The sequence below is a fragment of the Vulpes vulpes genome, chromosome 3 (genome assembly GCF_048418805.1).
Source record: "Vulpes vulpes isolate BD-2025 chromosome 3, VulVul3, whole genome shotgun sequence".
NCBI classification, from domain to species: domain Eukaryota; kingdom Metazoa; phylum Chordata; class Mammalia; order Carnivora; family Canidae; genus Vulpes; species Vulpes vulpes.
Window position 1 is genome coordinate 25841572 of NC_132782.1, and position 22705 is coordinate 25864276.

The 22705-nt window shown below is 36.9% G+C and overlaps 1 protein-coding gene and 1 long non-coding RNA gene across 3 annotated transcripts in view; one reads left to right on the forward strand and one right to left on the reverse strand.

Annotated features, from left to right (window-relative positions):
- The window catches only part of ITPRID2 (ITPR interacting domain containing 2), a 91070-nt gene that overhangs the window by 18261 nt on the left and 50104 nt on the right, over positions 1 to 22705 (forward strand). The window lies entirely within an intron of this gene.
- LOC112934868 (uncharacterized) overlaps positions 1 to 22705 on the reverse strand; it is a 40749-nt gene that overhangs the window by 7687 nt on the left and 10357 nt on the right. Inside the window, exon 5 of the long non-coding RNA XR_012000345.1 lies at positions 12127 to 12259. This is a non-coding gene — a long non-coding RNA (uncharacterized lncRNA). The remainder of the gene's footprint in view (positions 1 to 12126; positions 12260 to 22705) is intronic.

Genomic DNA, 22705 nt, shown 5'->3' on the forward strand with positions numbered 1-22705 from the left:
AAACCTTGGAGTTTCATGTTTAAAAAGTACAAATCCATGGAGGGTCTGCTTGAAAGTCCATGGCCCAGCCTCCCTTCTTTTCCATTCTTAGCTCCAACCCACAAGGTGAGAGGTCCAAAGGCAAGGTGAGAGATGTCAAGGTTATGCACATGGCCAAACCAACCCACATATCCATATCTGATCTGCTGCAAACAGCTGCTGCTTGGGCATCCCTCAAGCCTTGGAGTGTTTCATATAGATGGAATAATCCAGGCTTGAAAACAGTCTTAGGGTAGAAGCTGAAGCAGGCTCATGGCCATTTGGGTGGGGAATTCTGGGATACCAAGTAACCAGAGAAGGCATAGGAGGAGGCACGGCTCAGGTTCTGGATGGGCACAGTCCTTCAGTTCCTCAATTCTTTATCTTGTGCAAAGATCTATAGTTAGAGATGTGCAGAGAGATTCTCTGAAGCCCAGGCCCAGAGGACAGAAACCCCTCTTGCCTTGGTGTGTGTGTGTGCCAAGCACTGTTGTCTATATGTTTTTTGAAGATACAGAAAATTTAACATATAATCATATATCCATTATCTAAGAGAGAGGTATAACCTTATAGATCACTTTTGGGTGATCTAAAAGGGTGAGCAGGGCAGCCCGGGTGGCTCAGCAGTTTAGTGCTGCCTTCAGCCCAGGGCCTGATCCTGGAGACCCGGGATCGAGTCCCACGTCAGGCTCCCTGCATGGAGCCTGATTCTCCCTCTGCCTGTGTCTATGCCTCTCTCTCTCTCTCTCTCTCTCCCCCACTCTGTGTCTCTCATGAATAAATAAATAAAATCTTAAAAAAATAATAAAAATAAATAAATAAAAGGGTGAGCAATATATCACATTTGCCACTGGGTGCACTTCAATGATTAGTAGACTGTGGATATCTACATACCTCAAATAAATAATTCCAATTATAAATTAATGAAATTGCAGTACATCTCAGAAAGTCCTGGGAAGCTGTCAAGTTTCCTTCATCTATATATTGAAGGATCGACTTCATTTTGCTCCTCATTATGATGTTCTACACTGTGGAATAATGAAGAATGTTATTTCCTGCTGAGTAGGCCTAGCAGGGGGCTGACGTGGGGGTGCCTCCTTCAGTTAAGTGTTTCCTACCCTCATTGTTGGTTTCACAGCTCTTCCCTTGAGTGCCCTTCCTCCTCTTGTATGCATTTTAGGAGGGTTTTTCTTAAAAGTTTATAACCCTTTAACCTGTGGACTGCCAATTATCTTTGGCAGTAATGAGTTGAAGCTCAATCTTTAGTCTTTTGAACATAAAGTATTGAAGCCCTAACTATATTTACTTTTGTGCTATACAGTGATATTTGAAAGGAGATAATCAAGAAAATGTAGCCTACAAATAAGAAAAAAATTACTCTTTATGTGTGATTGTGACTTTTAATTTTTTTTCAAAAAAGGTTATGTTCCAGCTAGTGTCTGTATTTGGGAAGTAGAGAAGTCAAAGACTTGAGTGTAGGTAATAGAAGACATCAAGGAATACAAGATGCAGTTAAGGATTAGTAAAATGAATCAGGTATTTGAGCAGATATTTCAAATTCATGTATGTGAACTACTCAGGTTTTACACTACATTTAATAGTCTTGGATAACTTGAAGTGGTAAATTTAATTTGTTGTGATCTGATTTGCCACAGTCTGGGATGAGTCAAGATATTTTACTGATATTTTAAGCGATCCACACCCTGGATCGTGATCACTGTAACTATTTGTGGGTTTCCTTATTACCCAACCATGTTCTCCAACATTTTATTACTCTGTGAAGTAGAAAGTAGGTAATTGGCATATGTAAACAAACAAAGGAAGCAAGCAGGAGTGCCAGCTCCTTGGGGACAAGAACATCTCAGCTGGCTCACCACCCCATTTCCAGAACCTAGAATCCAGAATCGTCCATGGTAGTGCTCTCAGTTAAGTTTCTGTTGGCTGACAAAAGAGTAAGTGAATTAATGGAAGTAATTTATATCAAGCCCAAGGATTAGTGTTTTGTATATCGTAGGGCATTAAATCTGCTCCAGGTGAATAAAATGCAAATCAACAAGGTTATATGACCGACACAAGATAACACAGCTTGTGAAATGATGGACTCCTCTACCAACAACTGACATTTTATTATTTCTATTCCCTCATAATATTTGTATGTATCATAAATTTCAATCTTGTTGGCCTTAATGCATATCAAGAATATGATGGATATATATATACTCAGTAGCCCCCTTCAAAGGCTACCAGCATAGTCTGAAATAGAGAAGTCAGTCATCTATGATCTAAAATGGCAAAAATCCATACCAAGTGATCCTGGTGCCTCTGCTTCAGTGAGAAGCAGAATACCCAGGCTGACTTCTGACCTCTTTCTGGTAACAATCAACAACGGGGCCTGTCATGGTCACAGAGAGCAGAAAGAACAAAGTGTTACCTGTTCTCCAGAATCTGTCTTTCCAATTTGCTCTGACTTCCTGGACTCTGGGCCTTCATTACCTAGAACGATGGCCTTTGCCGGCTGTGCTTGGCCTTACTTGACTTCCCTGGACTCCAGCCTAAAATATAACAACTCTGTGCCCCTCCCAGCCTGGTGTCTACCTCCCATGGCCTTCCTGAAGCTCTCAAACCATGGTATCTGCCAAAATCTACCTGTTAGACTCTTCTGCATAACCTCATAACCACCTAAGCACTGAACTGCAGAAAACTTAGGAGTTCTAAACAATAATTAGAAAGTAAATTAGTTCTTATTTTAAATGGTCTTCTCTGCTATTGTATTATAATACTTAGGTGGGTCTTCCCCTCATTTAGATAGGCCCGAGAGATGAACCTTCAAGAAGAGTATCAGGTGACCATTTTCTTTTATCTACAGGTATCTGACATTTGTAAAATGTGTGTGTGTATGTGTGTGTGTGTGTGTGTATATGTGTGTAATGTATATAGGATCAACTTTGGGTTGTTTTGCTAAGGTGTTGTTAAATGTTAGTTTGAACTGATACCAAATGGTCTTGTGAAAAACAAAATGAAATCTGAACTGTAAATACTGATGAAAACCAAACAAACCTATGTCAGATACTATTTCTACTATTAGCAACAAGCATCTTTACATGGGATGAGGTAGTGATGCTCACAGATTAAAGAGCACACACCTGTTTTGTCTTTTAAGCCACATTTTTAAAGTCTTTAAGGACCTGTTTTACTTGTCAAGGACAAAGACAGAGAGGGAAAGCCTTTTAAATTTTTTCTCCCTAACAAAAACTTGAGCTAATATGTTATCTAGACTGTCTCACTGTAAAAGGCTGTATACTAAAAAAAAAAAAAAAAAAAAAATTCATTCTTAAATGTGAATTGTATTAATCATCAAAATCATGTCAGGGTCCTTATGGGAAAGATAAAATATTTTCTAGTTTTTAACCTGTGAAACCAAACATCAGGCAGATAAAATCAGAGAAGTTGTTCACCAGAAGTTGTTCACCAGTTGTTTTAATTTGTTTTAAAAACCTGATAGTAAATACTTGTTTAAAATTTTGCTTAGCAAGACTTAGTTTGGCATGGTAGAAAATGCTAATTTCAGAATATCTTCTATATGAGCCATCCAGGTCAGTTAAGTGTCTGCCTTTGGCACAGGTCTTGATCTTGGGGTCCTGGGATTGAGCCCCAAGTCAGGCTCATTGTGGAGAGTCTGCTTCTCCCTCCCTCTCTGCTCCTCTCCCCCCTCAACTTATGCACTCACTTGCTCTCAAATAGGTAAATAAGGTCTTAAAAACATTTGGGGGGGGGGACAGCCCAGGTAGCTCAGTGGTTTAGCGCTGCCTTCAGCCAAGGATGTGATCCTGGAGACCCGGAATGGAGTCCCACATCGGGCTCCCTGCATGGAGCCTGCTTCTCCCTCTGCCAGTGTCTCTGCCTCTCTCTCTGTATCTCTCATGAATAAATAAATAAAATCTTAAAAAAATTTTTTTTAAAAAAAGAACGTCTCAGATACTAGCATGCTGTAACTAGATTGATTTACATAGAAAAAAATAGTTTTAGAATATGTCATTTAGCTAAAATGGCATTTGGGAGTTTTGTGAATTCAGGTGAAGGCAGCATGACTTCTGATGTGAGCAGGGCAGAGAACGAGAATTACACCTGACTTCTGGTGCTAGCTTTGCTAGTAATTAGTTTGGTGAGCTTGGGCAGGTCACAGGTCACTTGACCTCCTTTGGACTTAAATATTTTTCACTGTAAACGAGGAGCTGCATTATGATTCTGAAGGTTAATTAAAGCCCTGAAATTGTGTCATTTTTCTAGAAGTTTCTATCAAAATACGCATTGCTTTCTTACTTATTTGTGGGCCCATCCTAAAGGTACTACTGGATCTTATCCAGTCACAGCTTTGGCAAACAATACAGCCACAGAAAAGCTACTTGCGTCACTTGATTTTATTTTTTAACGTTCAAACAATACCTGGCAAATAAAGAAAGGTTCTTGAATTGTGATTGGCACAATGCTACATGGCTAGCTGCACAGAGGATTTAAGCAAACTATAGGTATTGTCAGGGTGCCGATTGCAGGTAAGGGCTGATATGTAATTACCTTCATTTGTGAACCAAACCGATGTCGTAAATTGTGGGTGTGGGACATATGCCAAAAGCCCCACATAACATGGTTTTCTTATGCATATATTCAGTTTTTTATTTTAGCAGCTTCCATTCTCCTACTCATTGGCTTTTCCGCTAGAACGCACACACTTAGCAACGTTTTCTAGCCCTCCCCCTCCCAGTCTTCTATTGCATTTACCACCACGGTCCACCCTTTATTCTTTATACTCTTTTATTCCCGTGGCATTATTCAGCCTTGTACCCTGGGTACACAATTAATTTTAGGTGTAATACAAGATATAGTCCCAGACCCTCTGGGCCCTTCTGTATTGGATCTTGCTCCCTTAGTTTTCTTGACTAATTGTCACTAATGTGTGGACAGCTCCGAAATTAACGTCTTTATTTTTTTAAATCATTCTTGTACAGTTTAAAACTAACTGCCCACTGACTATATTCTCAGTCATTCATTCCCGAAACAGAGTACATACAATGAGAGGACTATTTTAGGGCCACTGAAGTATCTGAGAAATCATTTTCTAAATATGTTGTTTCTAGAAAGAAGTGTTATGTGATATGTCTCAATACTTGCTGGATATTTTTAAAAGCATTCTCAGTTTTTTACAGGACTAAATTAGATGTCCTATTTTTAAAGAGTTAATGGCTCATGTTTTTGATGATTTAGGAATTACGTAGGAGAAAAAGAATTTTAATAATACGTTTATAGACTATTAATTTTCAACTCAATCTTGCTTTTGTCTGGAAAATAGAAGATATAGATGCAGTGCTGTTATATGAAACGTGTCTGTAGTCAGATTACTCACTTTACTCTTCTTTTCTTGTCCAGCACCCTGCACCACTTTCCATGCCTGCTGCCCAAATCAGCTCTCTGCATCTCTGTTTATATCATCTTTTGGTCACTCAGCCTTAAAGCAGAGAAAACATGGTTTTTCCCTTCCCCTCTTCCCTGGCCTCCTGTATCTTGTCAAGCAGTATATAGACAGTATATAGACTCTTGCTTCACCCTATCTTTCAAAAGCACCCCTCTGTATTCTCTCTGCCCCCTCCCCAAGCGAGAACACCCACATGTGCAATGCTGCAACAGTCTTGATTCAGTCTCTCTTCCTAAGTCCCTCCTAAGTCCCTGCTGACCCCTGCCAACCAAATCTTTGTGACGTGTTTTACAAGATACGTTCATATCATCAGTAGCTCTCCAATGACTATAGCATCAAGTCTAAACACTTTGCATCCAAGACCACCAGCACTATCTTATCTCTTTAAGAAAAGTTAAACTGCTGTTTTGAAAGGAAGAGGGGTTGTTTAGAACTGAGAATTTTAAGTCAAGCAAAGTTTTTATTCTTAGCAAAGCTGTATAATCTCCTATCTGCAGGTCTGTTGGGAGATAATCTTTCTCTGCAAAACAGAAATAAGAATCAGCAACTATGGAAATAGATTTTTAGAACAAATACATTGACAAAAAGAATAATAGGGGCAGAAAGTGGAGGGATTTGGCTCCCTGCCTGAATGAGCCTGGGGCCCCCTAGACACACTAGGATAATTTAGGAGCCTAGGGAGGTAATAATTTAAATGAGAATATTTGGTATCAAGGTCTGACTAGAAGTGAAGCAAGAATTTAATGCATTTACATATTAAAGCCTAGATAAGGACTAAGGGGTTAAGATAAGAAAACTGCAATTATTCCATGTATTTGGTATTGCTCTTCAAATTGGAATAAAATATACATCTTAAGAAGAAATTCTTCTAATTACAATCTTTCTGAATTTATACAATTTTCTTTAAAGAGAAAGAAAGGAAAAGTAACTGCCTCATGAGACTCGCTGAAAGGTGAAAATACATGAACATGAAGATCATCAAAATACAATATCCTTATAAGTAGTGGAACTGGAAACAAAATGAAATGCATTATAGAATGAATGTGTACTCTGGAGTCAGACAGCCCAGGTTCAAATTCTGATTATGCTCTTATTCTGAATACTTGTTGGGCCAGTTACTTAATATTTCTATGTTTCAGTGTAACTATAAAATATAAATGATAACATTACTTGCCTCAAGGAGTTGTACAGAGGAATAAATGATAATACATGTAAAGTGCTTACAAAAGCACAATTACGTATTTGAGTACTTATTTACAACCCTCCAAAGTATTACATGTATTTTATAGATGATGAAATTGAACCATAGAGAGATTGATATCTGCCCAAAGTAATGCTGCTATCAAGCCCTACAGCGTTAGCAAGCTGGAAGTCTTCACTCTATCTGCAGACTGCCTCCTTGTTTTTGTATTGCTGGAGATATGATAACGGGTACTGGCCTTGTCTTCAAGACAATACTTCAAATAGAAAAACAAGAAGTGAATGGACAGTTCTGCAAAGGTGATCTGGAAGTAGGAGTAAAAGGGCTGAGGATGCCTTCCGTAAACCTTTACAGCTAAGCCAGGCCTGGAAGTGTGGGCGGGAATTAGATCAGAGCTTGGGTGTGGTGGAGAGCGTCCTAAGCAAAAGAAACATTTGGAGAGGATGTTCTGCATGCAAAGGAGTACAAGGCTGTGTGAGAGGACACAGAATGTTCGGTATTTACAACTGGTTAGCTAGACCAGAATGTAGAACTTGGGGTAGGGCAGGGGCCGCATTTTGAGGGAATAAAGTTGAAGCAGTTCTCTTCTACCAGCCGTGAAAATACAAGTCAAGAATTGGCTGCACAAATGCTTGTACACAGTGATGTACACACTGGCCCCAAACCATCAGTACCCTTCGATGTACAAACTGTGAGGCATAGGTCCAAATCCTTTTCAATATAATGTATGCCGTAGGCCTGGGGAAGGTCAGGTATGCCTATAGGTAGTGTATATTTTTAAGGAAAATAACCTCATTAACTATTGAGAGAAATCACCCCTACTTCCTTCCAGTTATTCTTTCTTAAGAAAACTTATATATATATATATGTTATATATATATAACTTATAACTTATATATATAACTTATATATATAAGTTTATATATTTATATTATATTTATATATATATTTATATATATAAAACTTATATATATATATGAATTATATGTTCAAATTCCTTTGTTTCTAATGGGAAACCATCTCTCCAACATCCTGCTTAAAATATAATATTTTTAGTGTTCTAATCTAACCATTTTCATGACAGTAGATCATCTGTAGAATAGGTTACACTCAATGCCCTATGAGTAAGCTATAGAGAAAAGTGTTGGTTTAAGGGCCTCCTTATACTCTATTCCTAACTAGACCTTCTCAAGGTAGTAGTGGGTTTCAATAGTGCAAACTTATTATTTAAAACCATTTATTAAGAGGCAAATAAAATATAAGCTTGTTGACCACCCCAGGAAATGTTAGCACAGTACCTTCCTTCCTCTGAAACACAGCTTTGTCCTTCTCATGTCTCCCTAGATAGTTTCCAGAAAAGATTTTTTGTATCGTGCCATTATGTTGAGAAACCATATATCTTAACAAAGTTAATGTCAGTGACAGTGGAACTCCTTGTAGTGTAGTCTTTAATTCAATTTAACCAATAAATATGAGGAAATGCCAAGTACTGTGTGAAGCACTAGGAATACTGTAAGATACAGCTCTGTCCTTAAAAAACTCATTTTATGTGTATAAAAATATAGAGTTTCCATGATGTAATACAGTAAGTACTAATTTAGAAGTATGTATCATATCCATATCAGACTTGAGAATCAAGAGGGAATATCCCCAGATGTGGAGAGAAAAAAATGAACCAATTTGTAATATATTTTTTTCTCTGGAACCTGGATGTGGGAGGGTTGAATCATTTTAAATAGGTCAGAAAAACATCTGATTAGCACTAACTTGTCTAGTGTTCATCATTCAAATGAGTGGTAATGTTACTGGAATCCTTTATCTTTTAAAACCCCCGGTCTCCCTTGTAAGTGTTCTAAAAATGTAAATTATGTAGCATGTACCTGCTTAACTAGAATTATTTCCCTATGTTATGTAATACATCATAAAATATTTTTAAAGTCAAGTCACTACCTAAAGGTGATAGTGTTTCTAAGAACATTTAATGTGGCTATCACAATCTATATCAATTAAGACACTTTTGAGACCCTGAAAGATACAAAAAAAATGAAGCAATTTTTTGTTATCTTTGAAGCAGAAAAGTTAACGTGAATCTGAGCTATTTGTTACTGTACTTTGAATTTAATTATGGATAATTTACCGATAAATCGATAATCTATTATGGATAATTATCAATAAATCAATTCTTTTTTTTTTTTTTTAAATTTATGATAGTCACAGAGAGAGAAAGAGGCAGAGACACAGGCGGAGGAAGAAGCAGGCTCCATGCACACCGGGAGCCCGTCGTGGGATTCGATCCCGGGTCTCCAGGATCGCGCCCCGGGCCAAAGGCAGGCGCCAAACCGCTGCGCCACCCAGGGATCCCAATAAATCAATTCTTAATCTGAATAGCCTTCACATTAAAATAATTTAAAGGAATGTCCTTTGCCTACCTAATGTTAGAACTCACATTTCCCAGGGTGCCTGGGTGGCTCAGTGGTTGAGCTTACGCCTTTGGCTCAGGTCATGACCCCTGGTCCTGGATTGAGTCCTACATCAAGCTCCCCACAGGAGCCTGCTTCTCCCTCTGCCTGTGTCTCTGCCTCTCTCTGTGTCTCTCATGAATAAATAAATAAAATCTTAAAAAAGAGAGAATTCACATTTCCTAATTTACGTGGAGAATTTCAGGTTTAGTATTTTCTCAACTTTTCCATGTGAAGGTAACAAAAGCTTCCATTGTCAGCCATGTTGTTTCTTTAGCTCATTTCTTTCTTTCTTAACATCCTTGACCCCAAGTATCACGTGGTAGTGACACTGATTTTATAGTAAATCAGTGAGATTGTTGGATATTTATAAAATTAACACCTTCCTATTTTTCATGTGTTGAAATGATACTGGTTCCATGTATTTGAAATATAATGTTAAAACACACCAAATTAGTTTCAAACAAATTTCCTATTTATGATGGAATTAACTATACAGAGGATCATAAATAAGACTTTACATTATATATTTTATATTATTATATATTTATTACATTTATTATGTATAATATGATATTAAGATAACTCCATGTCTCTTCACATTAGAAGCATGAAATAATTTTAACCCACTATAATGTTAGAAAGACATCCTGATATACATTTTAGCCATGAATAGCTGAATATCTCATTTTACAGTCCTACTGCCTTTTATTTATAAATAGAAATACTTCTAGTTTTTCCCCAGCTTTATTGAGATAGGGTTGGCATATAACACAGTATAAGTTTAAGGTGTAAGACATGTTGAGTTGAAACATTTATATATTGCAAAATGATTACCACCAGTAGTGTTGCTACCACCTCTATCACATCACACAATTACCATTTATTTTTTGTGGTGAGAACATTTGAGATCTACTTACTTAGCAGCTTGCAAGTATAATACAGAATTATAAGCTGTAATCACCTTGCTATCAATGATTTCCAGAACTTATCCATATTTAACTGGAAGTTTGTACCCTGTGACCAATACTTCATTTTTAAAGTACTTTCTCATGTATTTGATCCTCAAAAATCTCAATGTACAAACATGTTATATTTTGTTATATATTATATTACATATATAACATATTATATATTATATATAATTATGTATGATTATATATTATATTTTGTTATATATTATATTACATATAATATATAACATATAAATAATTATATACTCAATTATAATACAATTATATATACACATATACAAATCTATAATATCTAGAGAGGGTGGGAAATGTGGGTCAAAATCATCTTTCTTAAATAGAGGAAATGTAAAAAGTTCATATGTTCTACAACTAATCAGTAAACTATGGCCCAGAGGCCAACCTGATCTACCACCTGTCTTTGAAAATAAAGTTTCATTGAAAGATAGCACTACTCATTCATTTACGTATTGCTATGGCTGCTTTTGTGATCTATGGCAGAATTTAGTAGAGACAGAGACCATTTAAAAGGCTCAAAAAGCCTAAAATATTTACTAATCTGGCCTTTTAAGAACAACTACAACAAAAAATCTGACTCTGATGTGCAGCAATTTGCCCTTAAAAACCATATATTTTTTTAATTTTTTTAAGACCATATATTTTTTAAATAACTAATTTAAAACTGCTTTTCTCACTTTATGACATAAAATTTAATAGTATGTAATATACTCTATATACATTTTCCATGAGAAATCTGAATACCATGAGAGATAAAATATAGAATTTCCCAGGATTTAGTATTAATATTTTATTTTACAATATAGGAAGAAGCATATCAAAATATTTCTGTTTATAATAAAAATAGGGAAGTCTTGATTTATTGATAATAATGTTACTAGCATGAATTCAGAGAGGTACAAAAAGTCTCCTCTTTAAAGTGGGACTAATACTAATTATCAATATACTAGTAATTTAGTATAGCATGCAAGATTAGCTTGTATTTAGTTAGCTCTTTTTTAAAAAAAAATATTTTATATATTTATTCATGAGAGACACACAGAGAGAGAGAGAGAGGCAGAGATAGGCAGAGGTCCAGGGAGCCTGATGTGAGACTTGATCCCAGGACCTGAGCCAAAGGCTCAACCACTGACTCACCCAGGTGCCCCTAGTTAGCTAACTCTTAATAGAAGCAAATACTAAATAATTCTTACAGCCTTAAAATATGCACTTGGGCTTATTGAGCTTTACTTTTGAACATTATTTCCTATTCAGGAAGTTTACACTTGAGTACAAATATCTTGCTCCTCTCTTTAGAAATACCGCTTCAGACAAGATATGCTATAATTCTATTATATGTAATATAAAATTGTAACAATGATAATAGGTTCTTACCAGTTGAACATACAGATGAATTAAATATAGATTTTCTAGAAGATATATAACTTCATACTATTGTCTGCCCCTTGATTTTCTACTCTTAAGATATTTAACTTCAGAGAAGCTATAAAACCCAGACTCCCATTTTATTATTGCTAGAAATTTCAGGGAAATTTAATTTGGAGAATAAAATAAAGAACTGATATAGATAAATAAGACACAAATGTACAGTAAAGTTAGAAATCTTTTTTATTTAACTGTCAGAATGCTTTGCTTTTGGTTTTTATTTTGATGTATTTAACTACTGAAAAATAGTAAGATATTTTCCTTAAAGGCCCCAAACTCAACATTTTTCTAAAAAGGAATATGCAATGAACCCAAGTGTCTGTTTATGGCCTTACTGTAATTCTTGCAGTCCTTATCAATAGTAAGAGCCTAATGGGTGGCTTCTACCCCAAAACCTCATTCTCTGTCTTCTGAGCATTACCTTTTTTCTTTTTTCTTTTTCCTTTTTTTTTTTTGCATTAGCTTTACTCATTTTTCCTTGTAACTTTACAGCTTAATTAAACCAAATAAAGACACTGATGATCTATTAAATTCAAGGCATGAATAGAATTTGAAAGAAAATCTTACCTGATATTCTTTATTAGTTTGGTACTAGATATTTTTCACTCAAAGACTGGTCAATAGGGACAAGTTTGAATAGATCCTAGTCTGTTTGTTTCTTCTTCTACCTCCGTGGTTTCAATAGCTTTCTAGCAAGTTCCTTTTAAGAAGAAACACAATGTCATAATAAACATAAAAAGCTCAATTGCTAAAGTATTCCATAAATGTTCTTTTGTTGTTGTTGTTCTTATCTGACTTCTTTATCCTTGCCTCCTACTTCAGGCTTTTCTCAAAGCTAAATCACTATTCTCACCCTAGCCAGACTATTCACCACCCCTCCACCCCCGCCACCCAAAATAGTGCTTTTAAAACTGGTTGATGTTGATTCTTCAGGAGGAGGAAAAGAAAGTGTCACGAGTCTGACTAGGAATCTCTCGCTGCTTCTCCAGAAAAAAAAGTTCTCCTTTGATTCATTTAAGACTTCATTTGCTTTTTGACATTTAAGTGGTATGTTAAGGCACTTGCCTGTATCACTAAAATGATAATTATACTGTAGTTCCACATTGTGATCTTCATTAGTGTGCAATTTCCTGGGTACCAGAAACAAAATCTTAGTACTCCATTCCTATCTGGGTTAAACATAACTATTCAATGAATAAAAATGTGCATGGACTGAATGATTCTTAATTTAAGTGTCTTTAATAAAATTTTATGTAACTTTTTAGTAATGAGGGTACTATGGTAAAAACAAATTAAATTTTCAACAACTTGCCTAAATATACTACTTTTATTTGCAAAGTATAATTCACTAGAAGTGACTTTATTTAATAAATGTTTCTAAAATTATATGTCTATATACATACATATATACCTACACATATACACATAGGTTAAGTGGGGTTTTTTAGTTGAGATTTTCATGTTATAAATCTATTTTGTAAAATGAAAATTTGGGGTAGAAAGATTAGTAGCATCAAAAATTGTTTTGATTAAGCCAAATTGACAGGTAAGGGACTTTTATATTGACAGCGGAGTCAAGTTTATCTGCCTGGAAGTCAAGAAATCTAAAAAAATATATAGACAGCAGTTAGAGTTAAATACTCTGCAGTTAAAAGCAGCAACAGTTTATTTAACAGGTTGCTTGTAATCAAGTAGTACTTACTGTTTTGGTATTTTGCCTTTTTCCATTTACAAATGAAATCAATGCCCCCATAGAAATAGTTTTAAAATACAGTTAAAATGAAACATCCTAAGTTGTTTCATTGGAAAACCAAGTTTTCCAATATATTTTATTAACTAGAATGATATTACTCTTTAATGGTATTTGCCTGATATTGAGTTTGTTTATTTCTTCACACATTCTATAAATGAACATCTGCCAAAACAAATATCTATGATATTTATGCCAGATTGTTTCCATGTAGGAACACTGTGTCACACTGCTTGCTTTCTTGAAGGAATGCAAAAGATTAGAAATTGTGAATGTGGAATACAAACTTTGGGTTCGTTTTTTGAAATGTTACCTCAAACTAGAATTTTCACAACTGAAATGTACTGATAATAAAAGGCACCCACAACGCAGAACCTAGATAAATCTCCCCTCCCCCTGCAAAAAGTTTAAATCTATAATCAACCCTTGGTACTAATTTTTATCAGACATCAGTTTTTGTCCTAAGAAAGTATCTAAAAGTAATGACCCAACACAACAATAGAAGGCCAAAATAGGTATGAATTTTTTTGTTTTGAGTGTGCTGCTTTGTAATTTCTATGAATGGTCTCTGAAGATCAAGCGCATTGTTTTTAAGGTTGAGGAAACAGACTTGCTCAAGCCTGAACAGTAAGACAGTAGAGCCAAGGCCAGAGTTCCTGCAGTTTCTACAAAGGGCCTCCAGAATTTCTCCAAGGAGCCAGAGGAGCCCCTCGTAGGGCTTTGGAAAGGCTAGGCTGGAAGGACTCTCCTCACATTCCCCATACACACCACATTCTCTTTAACAAGGGTTGCTCAGCTTGCATCTCTTTGACATATTTGAAATTCTGGTAAGAATGAGTTTGAAAAGAAAAAAGAATTCTATTCCTAAAAAAAAAAAAAAAAAAATTGAAACCATGGAAAGAAAAGAGGTGGAGTATTATGGGGGCCCAAAATGAAATGATGTCACTGTTAGTAGCTACCACAAGGATCACCTAGAAATTGCATTTCAAAATAAGGGAAAAGGGGACTCCTGGGTGGCTCAGTGGTTGAGCATCTGCCTTCGGGTTCAGGGCATGATCTCTGAGTTCTGGGATCCAGTCCCTGACCTGGCTCCCTGTGGGGAGCCTGCTTCTCCCTCTGCCTGTGTCTCTGCCTCCTCTCTGTCTCTCATGAGTAAACAAATAAGATCTTTAAAAAAAGGGGGGGGGGAGGGGTTTTGAATGTAGTTTCTGTACAAATAAAGCCTTTATTCTTATTCTTTTTTTTTTTAATACTTTGGTTATCAACTTGGTGGTTCTAGAAATTTGAATCACACAGAAATGAACAATGAATAAACAGTTTGGTAGAGGAACTTCCAATGTGTTTCAGAATACAAAGACAGGTGGAGCCTACAGACGAGCATAAGAATAAACTAAGAGAAATCAGAACAATGGAATGCTATATGGACATATTGACAGTAAGAACACCAGATGGGCAAAACACTCAGAAGAAGCTTTCTGGAGATGCCTGGGTGGCTCAATGGTTGAGTGTCTACCTTCAGCCCAGGGCATAATCCTAGAGTCCCACATCGGATTCTGCATGGGGCGTCCTTCTCTCTCTGCCTCTGTCTCGCCTGTGTGTGTGTGTGTGTGTGTGTGTCTCATGAATAAATAAACAAAATCTTAAAAAAAACTTTCTGGAAAAGAGGTACTCAAGAGCAGAGGTAAAGGAAAATGATATTCCTAGTGGAGGGAACAACAGAGATGAGGAGGGAAGGAGAAAACACGTTTATTGAAGATAAAGATACGTCCAAATGGAGAGGAGTGCTTGTGTCAGTGATCTGTAAGCTTGAATTGGTAAAATGAGGTTATTTTGAAGAAGTGCTTTGAAGGCAATAGAGGAGAACACTGAATTTAAAGTATGCAAAACGGGCAATATGGTACTACCTTTGACACTCAACAAGTGCATTAGTGCTTTTAAACTGGCACCGTATTCTGAATATTCAGGGCAATTTTCTTTTACTGTCTTAAATTACTAGTGGTGGAAAAAATTTAGGAGAGACTTCCAAAGATGCTAGATTGTTTTCACAGTTTTAATTTTTTTAAGATTCATTTAGGGGATCCCTGGGTGGCTCAGTGGTTAAGCGCCTGCCTTTGGCCCAGGGCATGATTCTGGAGTCCTGGGATCAAGTCCCATATCAGGCTCCCTGCATGGAGCCTGCTTCTCCCTCTGCCTGTGTCTCTGCCTCTCTCTCTCTCTCTCTGTGTGTGTGTGTGTGTGTGTGTGTGTCTCATTAATAAATAAATAAAATCTTTAAAAAAATAAAAAATAAAGATTAATTTATTTGGGAGAGAGAGTGCACATGCAAGTAGGGGGAGGGGGAAAGAATCTTCAAGCAGACTCACCACTGAGCATGGAGCTCCATGCTGGACTCAAATCTCATGACCTATGAGATTATGACCCAAGCCAACCAAGATTCAAGGTTTAACCAACTGAGGACCCAGGTACCCCTCTTTTCATAGATTTATAAACACATGCAATAATGGACACACACACATTTTATACTTTCGCAGTGGTGCTGGGAAAAAATAAAAAATAACAACTTAGGAGTCATACATCATAGCCTAATCTACCTCTTTCATGTCAGATTTATGCATTACATATAATTTTTAGTTTTTATCATCCTTTTTTTTTTTTTAAGAGAGAGAGAGAGTGTGTGTGCAAGTGCAGGTGGGGGAGGGAGAGGAGGAGCAGAGAAAGGAAGAGAGAAACCCAAGCAGGCTCTATGCCCAATGTGGAGCCCTATGCGGGGCTGGATCCCATGACTCCGAGATCATGACCTGAGCTGAACTCAAGAGTCAGATGCTTAACTGACAGAACTACCCAGGTGTCTCTATCATCCCTCTGCCCTCACTTTTTAAAAAGATTTTATTTATTTGAGAAAAAGAGTGAAAGAGTGAGCACAAGCCAGGGTCAGGGAGAGGCAGAAGGAGAGGGAGAAGTAGACTCCTCACTGAGCAGGAAGCCCAATGTGGGGCTCAATCCCAGGACCCTGGGATTGTGACCTGAGCCTAAGGCTTAACTTTAGGCTAAACTAAGCCTGAGCTTAACCAACTGAGCCACCCAGGTGCTCCCCATCATCTCTTTTTAAAACATTTAGAAAATGAGAAATTTTGCTTCATAGCAAGTTCTCCATTGAGAAATATTTGAAATAAAATAGTCTCTCTTAGGGTAGTGTAGAAATATTTGTATACATTAGAAAAATAATGGATATTATCATATTATTATTATATCAAAATTGAGGAAGGAACGTTCCTTAGGAAAATTTGAATTAAATGACCCTAGAGAAGTATTCCTTTCCATTTATAGCTTTTATTTATGTTTCTTCACTATACAGGATGTGGAGACAAAATTTTACCTAGTATAAAAAAATAATACAAAAAAGTAATCAGTGGCCTGGGAATATTCTTCCAAGGTCAAATCAATGAATGGTCTTTAGAAAAGAGTTTATTGTATGATTGTTCATTTTTAGGGGAAAACATAAACCATCATTTTGTAAAAGTAATACGTCCTGTATATACATAAAATAGATCTCAGATGAAAATTATCTCACAAAAAAGATTTTTAAACTTGTAAATATATTTTTTCAATCTCCAGTATCTTCAGACCACCCAGTGGAAAATGTTACATGTTTCCTCCCCCCCTTTTTCTTTTTTTTTTTTTTCTCCTTTTTCTTTTCCCAAGTTTACTGTGGGGGTCTGTGGCTATGCACACATGCCCATGCCATGGTTCTCCTAAAATTTGGTACAGAGAAAATTATTTTTTTTAAGGAGGAAATTTTTTCCTTCTTGGGAGTTACCTGGTTTTTCTGGATAAATACTGTGATATGTTTGTTGAGAGGTGTGCATGAGAAGTCTGTCAAGAGGTATGCTTGAGTAAGAATAGTGGTAATTAGACAGTATTCTAAAATGAATGGCCTCTGTAACTGCCGTGTTTTTGTTTTTCTCAGAAAACAAGCTTGGAAGGAGAGCTAAATTGCATTTAAATAAGACTGTTAGAAGAGGGAGGAGAGGAGAGTAGTGAGATGGCTGGTTTCAGATCAGAACATAGTTTTGAAGGGTACTGATAGGCCAGATAATGTCGATTATAAACATCTTGGTAACCTCACTCAGTTTCCCAGCCCTGAAAACTGACTTCCGCTGCCCCTGTTCTGTGCAGCTAGATCTGCCTTGTGCATGGGCTTGGGGGGGAAGGCAGGGGCTTCTTGATCTAATGATCAAGTGTAAAAGTGCGCACATACTTGCAGTCCTATGCACACAAATGCACAAATGTCTACCACCATGTAAAAAGATAGCTGTCTGTTAGTGTAAGCCACTTCCCCATCGACCAGGGGAGGTCAGTTCATGTAAAGATCACTCTGTTCTCTGATCACTGTGGTCATACTTGGGGTAAAAAAAACAGAATTTTATGACCACGTACAAACTGATTCAGGCCTCTGATAAGTCACTGGAAACGGATGGCAAATGCCAACTTTTGGTGCTTCCAGAGCCACACTGCCTGTGAATATAATCATTTAGAAATTTCTCATCGTTTATCTTGTTTTCTGCTGCCCAAGATTATTTTGTACCTCTGGGATATTAAGAATAAGAGCTATATATTTATACAGATAAAAGAATTCATTCTAATTGCTATTCATAACTCAGGAAACATCACATCAAATTTGTTGTATTACCGGTTTTCATGGTGGTGGTATTAGGAATGTAATTCTGCTAATTCTTAAAACAAGCAACTACTGCTAGAGGAAGCCTTTTGTGATATAATTAATTTTAACACTGGATATTTTCTTTTGTATGGTTTTCTTGTTAGGGACCTATCATTATTTCACATCTGCATTTGTTCTATAATAACTAATATTTTCTGAACTAGAATAGATCTTAAAGACCATCTAATCCACTGACCTGTGCAGAGAAAGACATTTCACATTATGTATTTTACGAAAATAACTTTTATGGAGTATTACACAAAGATGGGAAACGATGAATTCTGAAAACAGATGTATTTCATACTCAAGAACTTTCATAAAGAAACCTTTTGAAAATACTAATTAGGATCTGTAAATTGATCTTTAGGGTTGAACTAATATGTGTATTGACTTGCTCAATGAGAGGGCTGACAAAATTGCATTAGGATGCCTTTGGCTCTAAGTAACAGAAAATGTAATAGGAACTGGCTTAACACTAAGGAACATTTGCCTGATGCTAAAATGTTTTCAGTTAAAGTGGTCCCAGAGTTGGCCAATTTAGCAACTCAGTTACTTCATCAATGGACAGGATCTATCTAACTTTCCATCTTGTCATCCTGAATATCTAGGGTTGTCAGATTAAATACAGGATCTCAAGTTAAATTTGAATTTTAGTTAAATCATATATATATATATAATCTCCCTTGTGATATCATTCATTATCTGAAATTTCATATTTAACTGGGTAACCTGCATTACTGTTTCCTAAATCTGGGAAATTTATTAGCATCTTGGTTTTTCTTTCTAGGCTGGCTTCACTTATGGTCACAAGATAGCTGCCTTATCTCTTGCTATCATATGTAGATGCCAATATCCAGTGGCATAATAAGGAATTCTATTGGTAAGGAAGAAGGTGGAGGAGTGGTGGTTTGTTAGGTAACCAACAATATAGAGCACCAAGACAAATCTGAATTTGTGTTGATCAAAACATAATTTCCTCTGTTATTAAGTAGTTAATTATATGCCTTCTGATTCAGGGATAGGATTTCTTTTCTGTAAAAATGTATTTTTTGGTTTTTGAGTCCTTTTGTTGGAACAGGGAAAGCCCCTATCACTGCATCTAAAATAACAATTTTTACTGAGTGTTCTGAACTAAGGGAAGATTATGGCTCATTTGCACATTTCCCCTTTTCCACATTATTCTTGGGGCACATATAAGAGGTTCTCCATCTTCATGGTTGCTGGTTCTTTCCTCCTCCTTTGTGTCAGTTGTTCACATTATGCATGGCCAAATTATACCTCAATTTTCTACGTTCTCTTCCTCCTTCCAGCCTCACACCTTTGAAGACTTACAATATCTGTAGGGCCATATTTGTACTTAAATGATAATGGTTTTATATGGGCTAGATAAACTAATCTGTGTTAACATTTACTTTACTAATGTGTTGGACCACTGCAGTAACTGAAAGCTTTAATCATTTCAACAGTTCAACCTCTTTAAAAAGCTCTTCAGGAACGCTGCCAGTTTAGGCATCTTGGTGCATGGCACTTTTGGCTTCCTCATCCAGCTCCCAGAGGCAGGTGGCTACAGGAAGGGTTGGCCTATATGACTCCACTGCTTGGAGTATGTTCATTATGCCTGTCTGGTCGCTCTCATGCTGTCTTTCATTCCCTCATCACATTCACATTGCAATCCACTGGTTTCTGCAGCCGTTTTCTCCACCCCATTTCCTGTCTCATCGTGAGTGATTCATAAGTGACTTCAATATTTATAGATGGGCCCCACCCAACACCCTAGACTCACCATTTCTTGACCTCTTCTGCTGCTGCACAGGCCTTTAGCTTCTTTGGACTTTAGTGATCTACTACCAGTGCCATTCTCCAATGCTACCAAGCCATCCCCAGCAACTCTTTACCCCTCTTAATTACACTTCACCATTTTACCCTCTTAATCTGAGTTCCTGCTCTTTTCAGTGATTCCTCTTCCTTGGTTCTATCAAACTATTGGATTTCAAAGGAACCTAAACCTTACGAATATAGCAAAGATTCAAATCTGAGCCTCTACATGACCCAGATTCTTTCCCTCCTGCCCTATGTCTCCCATCTAACCTTGCATGCTATGGCTTATCTCAATAATTTCAGCTTCCATCATGCTCAACCTCTGTGCTCCTATCCTGGATGGGTGTGAAATTTTGTCTTTTGAAGTTCACCACCTACGTACCTAAACCTGCTAAGTAAAGCTAGGCCATTGCCATCAACTGGCATTGTTAAAGGCGTTAAGAGCATGGACTCTGGAGCTAGACCACAGAAGTTCAGTTCTGGGATCCTCTACTTACTACCTGGGCACCCTTAGAAAAATAGCATAACCACTTTGTGCCTCATTTTCTTCATCCGTGAAGAGGGAATAATCGTCAAGCATATCTCCTAGACATATTATGAGTGAATGAGCTGATATTTATAAGGTGCTTAGAAGAGTATGTAATAGTTAAATAAATATTTTACTTCTCCTCTGTGGTTTTGTTTCCATTTTTAATAACAACTATTCTGAACATTTGCTCTTTTAAATTCTCCAAACAGCTCATGATCCATTACTTCGGCAATCTGGCCTAATTCTCAGAGTATATCATAGGACCGTAGGTGTGAACTCCTTTAAATTATCTTCCTTTGAAAATTTAACTACATTGGTACATTGTATCTCTTTCCATCTAAAATAAAGAAATGACCTAAATGAAATAAATTTTCCTCCCTTTCTCAAGATCTTATCCCTTCAAATACATAACCTTTTCTGTGTATATTTAACCTTTTTCTCTCTACTTGCTCTTGTCTTTAAGCAATAAACATGTTTTAGTCCTCAGAAAATAACTTGAAATCTTTCAACTCTGCATTTCCTTTTATCTATTTTCTATCTTCATCCTTCTCTTCATCAGATGCCTCTACCTTTACTGTTTCTATCTTTACCTTTATCATGACTATTCTTGACAAATGACCTTCTTAGCTATAAGAAGGTCTAATATTAAAATTAAGTGGAAATAAACCCAGAGGGGCAAAACTTTAGAACTTGCTTTTTCTCCAACCTTATCCAGACATAGATAATCATGATCTTGAATGGCCATATATTTATATAATGGCTTTCTTGCTCTCTTCTTCTATCAAGAATTGGTTGTTAAACAACCAATTAATTGTTTTAGTTTGACTGCCCCTGCTGTTTCCCGTTTCCCTCTTCTAAAAAGAAACCAGCCCCACAGACTTCCACTTCACTTTTGGCCATTCCACCGCGGTTATTATCAAGGGCAGCAATAACATCTGCACTGCCAAACCCAGAGGTCAATTCTCTGTCTTCATCTTAATCAACTTCTCAGGAACTTGGTAGAGTTCATCATTTCCTCCTCCTTAAAACATTTTTTCCAGTGGCCTTCAAGATACCACTTCTTTGTGTTATCTTCCCATTTTGCTAGTTGCACTAGTCGATCTTTCTTAGCCTCTTTTGCTAGATTCTTCTCATTTATCTGCCTTTAAAATGTGGAGTACTCCAAGCACTATGCTCAGAATTCTTACCATTTTTTACCAATTCCCCCTGCTACCCCCAACTAGTTTTTAAGCTATAGAGTCTATTTATTTTTTCATTATTGTATTTAATTTAAATCCAATTAATTAACATATATTATTGGTTTCATAGGTAGAGGTCAGTGATTCATCAGTCTTATATAATACCCAGTGCTTGGGACACCTGGGTGGCTCAGCGGTTGTGCATCTGCCTTCGGCTCGGGGTATGATCCTGGGGTCCTGGGATTGAGTCCCACATCGGGCTCCCTACAGGGAGCCTGCTTCTCCTGCCTATGTCTCTGCCTCTCTCTGTGTGTCTCTCGTGAATAAATAAATAAAATCTTTAAAAAAAATACCCAGTGCTCATTGTATCATGTGCCCTCCATAATGCCCATCACCCAGTTACCCATTGCCCCCACTCACCTCCCCTCCAGCAATCCTGTTTGTTTCCTATGATAAAGAGTCTCTTGTGGTTTGTCTTCCTCTCTAATTTCATCTTGTTTTATTTTTTCCTCTCTTCCCCTATGATTCTCTGTTTTGTCTTAAATTCCACATATGAGTGAGATTATATAACTGTCTTTCTCTGACTGACTTATTTTATATAGCATAATAACCTCTAGTTCCATCCAGGTCTTTGCAAATGGCAAGATTTCATTTTTTGATGGTTGAGTAGTATTCCATTATATATATATGCTATATCTTCTTTATCCATTCATCTATCTATAGCAGCAATGTCCACAATAGTCAAACTGTACATACTATTTATATGCTGACGACTCTTTTTTTTTTTTTTATGCTGATGACTCTTAAATTAATATTTCAGTCCAGGGATCCCTGGGTGGTGCAGCGGTTTGGCGCCAGCCTTTGGCCCAGGGCGCGATCCTGGAGACCCGGGATCGAATCCCACGTTGGGCTCCCGGTGCGTGGAGCCTGCTTCTCCCTCTGCCTATGTCTCTGCCTCTCTCTCTCTCTCTCTGTGTGACTATCATAAATAAATAAAAAAATTTAAAAAAATATTCCAGTCCACATTTTTCCCTTGAGCTCTATATTCACGTATCTAAATGCTACTCAACATATCCCTTTGGATGTTTCAAACTTAATACATTCAACAAACTCTTGTTTCTCTCCAAACTTCTCCACCTTTAGTCTTCTCC